Raw genomic sequence first — 10,862 nt, 5'->3', positions numbered from 1 at the left:
TCTAAACAGTAGCTACGCTCTTCCCTCTATACTCCTCTTTCCTCTAATAGGATCAAGCGGTGACCTCAGTCCTCATTTTCCTTATTCCTTCCATATTCTATTTTAATTATATCTCTCCATGCTTCTGGAATCAACTTCCTGGAAAGACTGTCTACAAAACAAAACCACAGTTATTTAATAGTCTAGGACTGGAATTCTGCTAAGCAGTTCTTTTTCACTAGTATAGTATCAGTTTTTGTCATAAAAAAATCCTCACTAATAATTTTTAAATAAAGGTTCTGCAATTGAGGAAGGTATGAGAAAAAATTCCTGCATTTTTTATTTTTTTCTCTAAATTACATTATAAGTGACTCATGTAATACATTTCTACATAGAGTAGAAGAAGCTGTTTTTTTACATAAACAAATGGGCAGGGCTCCAGATATATTACATATGTCTAGGGAAAAATGTCCTCCAATATGGAGATAGAACTGAACATTTCCTCACAGAAAATCCTTCTGGATCCTTGGACTTTAAAGAGAATTTTGGAATGATCAAAAAAAATAAATAAAAGCCTGTCCATCCATTGCAAAGTACTATATAAGTGGAACTGTACTTATATTAGTAATATATAGATTCATATACAGAAGCATATATGTTCATAATCCATAAATTCACCTTAATATACAGGAATATCTGCACATATGTATACCTGTAAGTATAATTAAGCTACACTTTTAGTAGAATTTTACGCAATAAAATACAGATGGAAAGCATTTCCATACATCAGGAGTATTTGGGACAAGTATAAAATGAAATTAAAGATGTAATTAAATTTGAAACTATCATTTGAAGTAAACCTTGGGATCTCCATAGTTTCTACTGAGGTTTCTATTTCAAGATATATTTGTAATTATTTCTGTTTATGTCTAATATAAGTTTTATATGGTCATTGAAGTATTTGATACACACACACACACACACAGGCACAGGCACACACAGACACACATTGACGAAACTTTTACATGAAAGTGACAGAATCCAGATGCCCCTTAAAATTCACACTTCATATGTGTGCATTTTCTGACAATTGTACAGTCAAAGCCATAAGTACTCAGAATGTATACCTAGAGAAATCCAACAGGAAGTTGATGAGAAAGGGAGTAAAGCTACAAGGTTTCAACTTTGCTTGACCATCACTGACTAATAAATCTCTATTATCTTTTTGAGGGAAGAATAATGAAAAAAAAAACAGAAATCACAGTTTTTTCACAATCTCTCAGTCTCCTTATGTATTTATAAAAAAATCAATTCACTTGAAATCAGTTCCAGTCTAAGCTCGGATGCCACCCCCTTACAGTGCCTGAAGAAAATTACATAATGTGACTAAGTTAGGTTAAAGCTAATCTGAGGAAATAGAATGAAAATGTAAGCAATGCGTGAAATGAAAAAATAAATGAATTCTAAAAATCAGACTTGATGATGTCCCATATCCAACAGTCATCATGAGTTTTAAGTTCGAAAGAAAACTTTTGCTTTAACTTTAGAGATTGTTTAACAGAAATCCATGCATGATTGTTGTGATTTCCAAATAAAACTTTAAAATTAATAACTAAGCTCTTTCCCAATTATTTTCAACGTAGCTCAGAGTGTTACTTTATGTGCCCCAGAACAAGCTAACTAATATGCATGTAATACATCCTATGTGTACATCCATATAAGTGATACACTGTGCATTAATTAATTTAGTACCTCTCCCATAAACCTAAAACTAGTTTCTGTAGGGTTACCACTTTATTGTATGAAGATGGTCCTAAGGAATAACTTCAAAAAACTTTTGGAATAACATCTATTTCTAAAATCATTGTGAATCAATTTTATCATTAATAGTGAAGATATAGTTAAATGGTTTTCTTAGAAAATAATCATGATAATTATAGTAATCATATAAGAACACTTTATTTTTATTTTTGTTTAATGAAATGAACAACTGTATTAATAGCTGACTTTAAAATTTCCAGTCAGAATTATTAATATTAAGGTAGTTAACAGATTTAGTAATGATAAGAAATTAAAGTTTTGGCACTTTTCTCTGAAACCTTTATGTTCTTTGCAGTGTGAGGGACTTAAATTTGAAATAGTTTGTAGAAATACCTATATTTATTTTATCTGTGTGGCATGAGCCAAGATAAGACTAGATTCTTGACAAAGCTAGAGACATTATTGAGTTCCAAACCCTCTTGATAATGTCTGAATCTACCAGAAATACAGTTTCAGGGATGCACAGTTAGGCGCTGTTCAATCACTTGATGAATTAGAATTAGATGAATCACATGTGTTTAAGACACACATGAACAATAGAAAGTGCATTTAACTCAAATGATTGCGTGTGCTAATTTTCTGAAGGGGTCTTGGTTATCTTTTTATTCCTTAAAATATTTGATACAAAGCTGTAACATTTTAATTTCTAAATTATGATTCTAAAATCAGACTTAATTGGTATGTTTCAGACTACGTAGACTTAATACTGTACCAGTTTGTAATATACAGAGGAACATTGACTATGAAGATACTTGTGGCGGAGTTGACTAAAGGCAAGACCCAGCATTGAGTGCAATGGCCCTTGACTTTGTTTAAGCCTTTTCTACTCTGTCTGTAAAATGGACATTGCAATTTTCTCAACTGTATAGTTATTTTCTCAGATGCATTATTTGGGATAAAGTTTTAGAATATATATAGGATCTATTATCCTTGCTACCATAATTGTGGTCCTAAAGTCAGTAGACAGGTACTTTGAGAAACACTGGCCTGGCTATTTGAAGACTTCCATGGTGTGGTCAGACCACGCACGTTTCAAGTTTTCTGTATTTCTAGAGAAAGAATAACATTAATTCAGTTTGATCATCACAAAGCTACGAAGTTCTGTTAACTTTCAACTATTTTAAGAAATACATACCCCTCCCTTCTTCAGTTTATAAAACAAAAACTTAGTTGTATCTAGGCTGATAATATTTATTTACTTTTAGGTACAAGTTTACACACACACACACACACACACACACACACACACACACACTATACCTTTAAACCTTACTCATGCCATGGCAAAACCGCATTGGTTTTAATGGTGCTGTTTCTTATGAATAGGTCCACTTGTACTTTAATTTATAAAAGAAGCTCTTTAGAAATGTTTCATGAAAGTTAGTAAAAAGCTCACAGAGCTGAATTTTTGATCCTTATATTTTAGTCATATTCGGTGGATATGCCATTGTTTCAAAGATAACAGAAAATCCAGTGTTCCTGATAAAGCAACTCCATATACTTTTTTCCCCCAGCAATGGGATTTAATCGAGATAAATGAGTGTTAGACTTGTTCTAGGGCCGTTTTCCTTTTGCTCCATCTGCTGGATGTGACTACGTCTCCTGCAGCAAGTGGGAACCTCTCAAACTAGCATGAATTAATTCAGCAGGTGGCTTCAAAAGGCTCAAGAATGTGGCTTGTGAAACTTATAATTACTTTTACATTTTTTGTTCCGTAAGAGTTCCTATTTTCCTTCAAGGAAAAGGAAATGGGGGAAACAGAATATGATCTTAGGGAAGATACACTTCACAGTAGATGCAGTATTGCTCCCAAGAGATAGGCTAGTCTGCTGGTTTGAACACTATCTCCCCTTGAACTGATTTCTGTAACAGGTCCTAAAGCCCCCACCTAGCCAAGAAAGGAAAATTCATATGTAAAATAACTTTTTAAAGCATTTTAAAACGTGACAGTGAGGAAACATTATCACAAAAGGTAATCAGGTCTCTCCACAGGATTAACCAAGTGATTGGGTGCCATTCTCTTACTGACCCCTCGGTGTCTATGCAGGCAGGTCTTGAGTCGCACGCTTGGACAAGGCAGCCCCAGTTTTCTGTCTTCTCCGAGTCACAGACAGGACAACATGCAGCTGCTGCCACCAGCCAGGCCGCTTTCCCTGCCGCCACCTCTACAGTTGCTTCCAAACCGCGGTTGCTGCTACTGCAAAGAAAGGGTTACTCCTCCCCAGGAGTCAAGCGCCTACAAACTTCCCCTGTTTTACACGTACGATTTCCTGCAAACTTGTAAGCCCTTTCCTGCAGAAGGCCCCAGGAAACCTTTATCAAGCCTCACAGGCAATAGCATCACAACCAACATCACCAGAAGGTAAGAGCTGCGATTCTATCCGAAAGGCAGTCTTCATTCAGATGGGAAGAACCCCTTGCAGCATCAACTGCTCCCACTCGGTTCCTATCAGCAGATTTACCAGCGTGAGCAGTCGCAGCTGCCATCAGCTAGTGTGAATGAAGGTGGAGGTAAAGTTTGACGAACGGTGACCATCCCTGGCAGGGAAAGCATCTAGACAGCTACCTACCCACGCGGGCTGGGTGAGAGGAGAGGATTCCTGTAGGAAAAGTGTCACGTACCTTTCTCCGGTTGCCAGGGTGCTAGCTCAGGACCCCGAGAGTCTGCGATCTGTCGGGGCGAGCGTCCAGCCCTGGCCGCGGGCTCCTTCCCAGGTTGACCGGAGCAGCGGCCGCCGCTGCGCCCGGGCCCGGGGCCGAGCAGCCTGCGACGCGCCAAGGGCGCCGGGCACTGCCAGTCACTTGGCCCAGAGAAGTTGGGCAGAGCCTCCGTGGCGAGCCTCGGCCACCCGGGAGAGCAACACGTTTAGTTTGAACTTTCCAGCTCCAGTCCCAGCGAATACACACTCACGCACACACACGCGCGCGCCGAGAGCCTGTCACAGGCGAGCGGACTGGCACCGGTGGCTCTCTGGCCGCGTCTTTCTCTCTCCCTCGCTCTTATTGGCGCGGAGGTTATTGTTTTATTTATTTATTTCCTCCTCTTGGCTCCATCCCCCCGCCCCGCGTCTCCCGCCCTGCCTTCGCCCCCTCCCTCTCCTCTCCACTAAGTGTCTCTGAGCCCAGCGGTGGCTGTCGCTCCAGCTGCGGCGAGGAGGGCTTGCTGGCAGGTCCCCCCCTTGTGCAGGCGCGGGGAACCAAGCGCCCTGGGAGGGCGGGGCACCAGGAGGGAAAGGACACCCAGGGGGTTCTGCTTGCTGTGGAGGAGGCGACGAGTGTCAGTGGAGGTGAGGGGACTTCTCTTCGGATTCCCCGGGACAGTGCTGCCTGCAGCCCCACTGCTGGCGAAAAGGGAGAAGCTGGTGATCGCTGTGCAGAGACTCTCCGCCCTGGTGGTGGATGCGCCTGAACCGCCGCTGCCTCTGTGAGTGCAGATGCACCGGCTCCAACACGGAGCCGGAACCGGAGACCGGGTTCGGTCATCAGCGGTTGGGCTGCTATCCTCCTCCAGGGCGTCCCCAGAACCCAGAAAGCCGCTCCGGTTCCCAAGCGGGCTTTTAGCCTCAGGCAATACCAGTGGTCATTTTTTGTAAATGGTGGTTCGAGTGTATGTAGTTAGGCTTCCACACTTCCCTGCCTAGCTCTTACTCTCGGAAAGGTTCCTTCCACCCTCAGGTGCAGCACCCCGGTTGGGATGGCCTAACCCTTCAGCCTCGGGCTCAGCCTGGGACTCCTACATTCCATTCCAAAGGGACCCACAAGATTGGATCCAGAGTGCAATGTCTTTGGAGCTATCGTTGCCCCCCAAACTGAGCTCTTAATGACAATTGACTGCAGGTGCCACGGCTTTCAGACACAGTCTAACCCTTTCCCAAACCTGCAGAAGCGATGACCTTAAAGCCAGCTGCCCTCCCTCCCCGTTCCTCCACATCTGAAAGCTTTCTTCACCAAGAAACCCATTTTGGGCTCAAGGAAATCCTTCCATTCGCGAGGAATGCTTCACTGCCCAGCGGCTTTTCCAGCGTCTATCTTTGCCAGGGATCCCCAAAAGAGGAGGGAGGAGGAATCAAAATGAAATAAATCTAGACCGCATCATGATAAATAAGCAGCCGATAAACTAGGCACCATCCCAAAGGATGCGATGCAAATTCCGCCTCCTGGCTTTGGAAGCAGGATTCCTTTTCTCAGCGTTTTGCCCTCGGAAGCGCCAACAATGTTTTATGAATTCTCTTTTTTTTCTTTTGTAAAAGCACTCGTTTAATACTGTAGTGCTTACAATGATCTTTTATTATGCATATATATTGTCCCGATGTGTGCATTTATTTTATATTATGCCCGATTATTTCTTCCAACTTTCTGAATTTTCCTGGTTTGATATTATTTGCTCGTTGGCGTTTTCAATATTTACCAAGAAATTCCTTATTAATATACAAATACCCCTTAAGGAATCCGTATATATTTCCACTTTACTTGCTCATTGACATCCCAAGTAAGCCCCCCAGAGGTCGGTTGAGGAACAGGTGAGGACTGACATGGGGGACAGAAAAAAAAAGCTTCTTTCTGCAGATTACAGTTGGTCTCTTACAAAATGTGTAATTATCATTTGCAAAAAATAGTAACAACGTCTGAACTTCCAGGCCTTAGGTAGCAGCATCTCAAAGGGCAATGTGACCACAGATAGTTAAGTCCCTTCTAGTAAGTGGTTGGGCACAGATATCAGCCAGGAGAAGCAGTACACTGCATCACTGCTCCTGATTGATGAACAAGAATGTTAGTCACTTCGGAGAGCACATCCTCCAGTGACACTGTGATATCTTTACTCGAAATTTGCACGGACCGTATATTATTTTAACCCCAAAAGATCGGAGAAGCATACATTTGCTGTGCCTTCAACAGATAAACAGTCGCTAACATGACAGAGAGCTAACACTGACATCTTGAAGCTTACATGCAGATTCATATAAACTCATATAGATCCTTTCCTGTGTTCATCCTAGTTCCATATCCCTATCTTCTGGACTGCAGCTGAATGGTATTCTTTTTCTTTTTCTATTTTGGTATTCTTTTCCCTATGTGAATTTTGGTCTTTTGTAACATTTGCTTCAGTGTGCTTCTACTCACCTATATTTAAAGAAAAGACAGATGTTTATTGGGACCTGAATTACACACAATGATGCTCTATACTAAGCTCGAACACTTGGCATAGAAAATGATGTTAATTAGAAAATAAATAAAAAGTAGTTTGGTTATCTTGAAAGGGATTGAACACTATCCATGGATATTAGCACTGAGTTTGGTAGTACACATCTGTAAGCGCAGCACTAAAGGGAGTGAAGGCTCACAATTTCTGGACTAGTATGGACTGCATATAGAAAGGGCATTCAAAACAGTCCGCCCATAGACACGGGTCTGTAACTGTATGCACAGCCTAATTCAAATACATTTTTCAGAGGGCAATGTATGGACTACAATTACAAATAAAGGACACACTATTTTATTTGTTAAGAGTTACTGAGTTTATTAATCACTGTATACATATTGAAGAATAGTTTAATGTATTAAGAAGATATTTTAGGAAATTCCAAAATATATTGTTTGAAAAGTATACAGTTGCATGATTTCATCAGCTTGTTTAATATTCAGTTCCTAATTTCTTGACAAAGAAAACTCAAATGAATGGAAAAGATAAAAGGAGGGTGTAAAACCTCAACCAAGAGGAAAATTAGTTTGTATGAGATGGAGGTGGCTTGCTAAGAAGCAGGAAACGTAGAGGGAAGAGGAGACTGGATGCATCTGGCCTGCTGAGAACATCCACATGCACAGAAGATGTTACAACATTACAACCCTTTCAACATTCATACAGGGTTACGTTATATACAGAATTTAGGGCATTTGTCTAAAGGTTTGTACAAGTAGCATCTAATTGACAAAACAAAATCAGACAACAGAGAAAGCAGGAAATCCTCATATCCAAAACCAGAAATCCTCATCTTCCATGTTTTAAGTATGAGATACCATGAGTCATAATTGCATTTGTTTCAAAACTTTGGCTATTTTCTTTTTAAATTCTAAGAGCATCACCGTTTTTCTAGAATTGCTAATTCTTGAACAATGATCTATTTCTCTGAGTGTAGGTGTCCACACATTGTCAACATCTAGCATTACTTGCTGTGCGTGTAATTATCTAGTTTATACATGTGGAAACTAGAGGTCATGTATAAAAAGAAGTGTGTTGACTACTGTGTTGGACACAGCAATTTTCTTTTGTTTGTGGCTCAGTCTGAACCTTTACCTGTGGTAAAAATCAATTTTCAAGTTATTTACAAATATAATCTTAACATTTAACATGTTTTACTTTCTCAATTTCTTCAACATTTTTATCATTTGATAAAGTTCCCTGATACAATGGATCCTTTTGACATCCTTGCACATTATGTAGCAAAGAGTCTGTGAGAGTTGGGAATAGTTTCCTTCTGTTGATCTCAATACCATGCCAGCCTAGTTTATATTATTATTATTTTTAATGCTATTATTTGATTATTATTACCATTTCATTGACACATCTTTATCAAGTCTTGAAAGAGTTGTGGCAAAAATCTAAGAGGTTTTCAGTAAGATTTTTGATTATATTTTAAGGGAGCCCTAAAGAAGGGCCTTAGTCTTGCTCTTAAGCTCAAAGTTAGAGATATTCAAGACAATTCAAAATTTAAATTTCCAGACAGAACATTTTTATGTTTGAAAAGAGAAATCTGTATGCCAAATATGGTTTTTCTCAATATTGTGGACATAAGCTCTTAAATGAAACCCTCTATAGATTTCCTGATGTTTGCATGCTCCACATGTGTCTTCCATTCTTCCGTTTTGACAAACTGGGCTTATTTGATTTTGTACTATTATTTATTTTGGAACATTGCAAATGCTAATCAATCAGTTTAGATTACATTAATTCCCTCCATCTAACCACCTAGAGTACCTCCTTATCATTGTCAAAGTCTTCCAGTCACAGTTTATTGGCAAACCTTGTTTGATTCTGAATCATCTGTATCGTCATGACCATATTTCTTCAACAGAGAGCAGAACATCTTATAATACATGCCTCTGAGATATATAAGGACCACTTCACATGGAGAGATCCATGATTCCAGCCACATATGTAGAGGATGGTATTGTCCAGCATCAATAGGAGGCAAAACCTTTGGTCCTGTGAAGGCTTGTTTCCCTAATGTAGGATAATGCCAGGGTGTTGAGGTTGGAGAGAGTGGGTGGGGGTAGGAGCATTCTCACGGAAGCAGGACAAGGGGGTAGGGGGTATGGGGGAGGGGGGAAAGGGATAACATTTGAATTGTAGATATATAAAAAATCCAAGAAAAATAAAATTAAAAGAAATTAAATTCCGTGGGCATTATTCTCAAGGCTGTAGTGAGTTCAGCTCTAATAGAGTGCCTGAACATATAGTAATTGCCCCAAAGTGCATAGTTCTCCCTTCCTGGTACCCCTTTCCCTCCACCTCCACGAAAGGAGTGGGAGGAAAAAAGGATGTCAACATCAGAATCTGGAGGAGATGTGAGAGAATTCTAGAAGGCCAGGAAATTGAACAAAAATATGTAGCAGGGAGGATGAAGAACTGTGGATAGCCACTGAAGGGTACCAGACATCAGGAAATCGTGAGGTTCCCAGGAACCCAAGGGGCTGACTTTAGCAATGTGCAGAGAAGGGAGGGATAGACCTTGTCAAGACTTCCTCCAGTGGATAAGCATGGTCTCTAGTCGAGGGATGGGGTGCCCACCCATCTCAAAGTTTTTAACCCAGAAATGTTCTTGTCCAAAGAAAGAACAAGGACAAAAAAAATGGAACAGAGACTAAAGGAAGGGTCAACCAGGGATGGCCCTACTGGGGGTTCACCATGTCTGTAGACACCAAACCCAACACTGTTGCTGTGGTCAAGAGATGCTTGCTGACAGGAACCTAGTGTGGTGGTTCCTGAGGAGGTCCAGCCAGCAATTGACCAATGCAGATATGGATGCTTGGAGCCAACCATCAGACTGAGCTCAGGGAACCTGGTGGGAGAGGTAGCAGCAGGTGTGGAGGAGTGGAGTGGGATTGCAACTCCACTGGAAGAACAATATAGGCTGGCCTGACCAACCAGGTATTCCAGAGTCTAGACTACCAACTGAGGAGTCTGAAGGGATCATGGCTCTAGCTGCATTTGTAGCAGAGGATGGTCTTGCCTGACAGCACTGGGAGGGGAGGCCCTTGGTTCTGGGGAGGCTTCATAGGGGAATGCTCAAGGGATGGGGCAGGAGAGGGTGGGGGAGCACTCTCATACAGGCAAAGAAGAGGGAGGAGGGCAGATTTGGGATGGGCTGGTAGTAATCGGTAAGTGGGATATCATAGAAGATGTAAATGGATGGAAGAATTAATAAAAAAGTGCATAGTTCTAGGCAAAATGTGAGTTAGAACAACTTACTACGGAACATGGAATAGATAATGAATATCAAACAATTATATTATGATATAATTAATAAAATGCATTGTTTTAAATAAAATTGTAGTTTTTGTCATTATTGTAAAATCCCTGTTGTCTTTCACTGATCTTATTGTTTATATAAAACAACACATATTCCTTATTAAAACATTAAATGTATGCTTAGCATATGTTTTGATAATTAGAAATAATAAAAATAAAAATTCACAGCATGTTGACGTTCTAAAGAACAAAGTCTTCATCATTAATTTAAAACTGTTTTGGTTTAGTATTTAAATATTTCTTAAAGTGAAAAAAGTTCTTCTACATTCTAAATTGATTGTTGAGTATTTAGTTTAAAGCTAATAATGTCAGGTATATTTTACTAGTATACAGAACGTTTCACTAGAAAGGAACTTCAAATTAAAATCGGTATACAGCATACATTGATTTTTTATAGATAGTTATTCAATTACTATAACATTTGTAATAGGAGATTAATTTACACAGCACTTTTAATTTAATTTCTAAAGCATCTATGAAGGTGATAGCTTTGACAGTGTAGAAAGTGATAGAAAGAACTATAAATAGAAATATA

This window comes from Rattus rattus, chromosome 13, assembly GCF_011064425.1.
Source record: "Rattus rattus isolate New Zealand chromosome 13, Rrattus_CSIRO_v1, whole genome shotgun sequence".
In the NCBI taxonomy this organism is placed as follows: domain Eukaryota; kingdom Metazoa; phylum Chordata; class Mammalia; order Rodentia; family Muridae; genus Rattus; species Rattus rattus.
The sequence above is the reverse complement of the archived record's forward strand: the minus strand, read 5'-3'. Positions refer to the sequence as shown.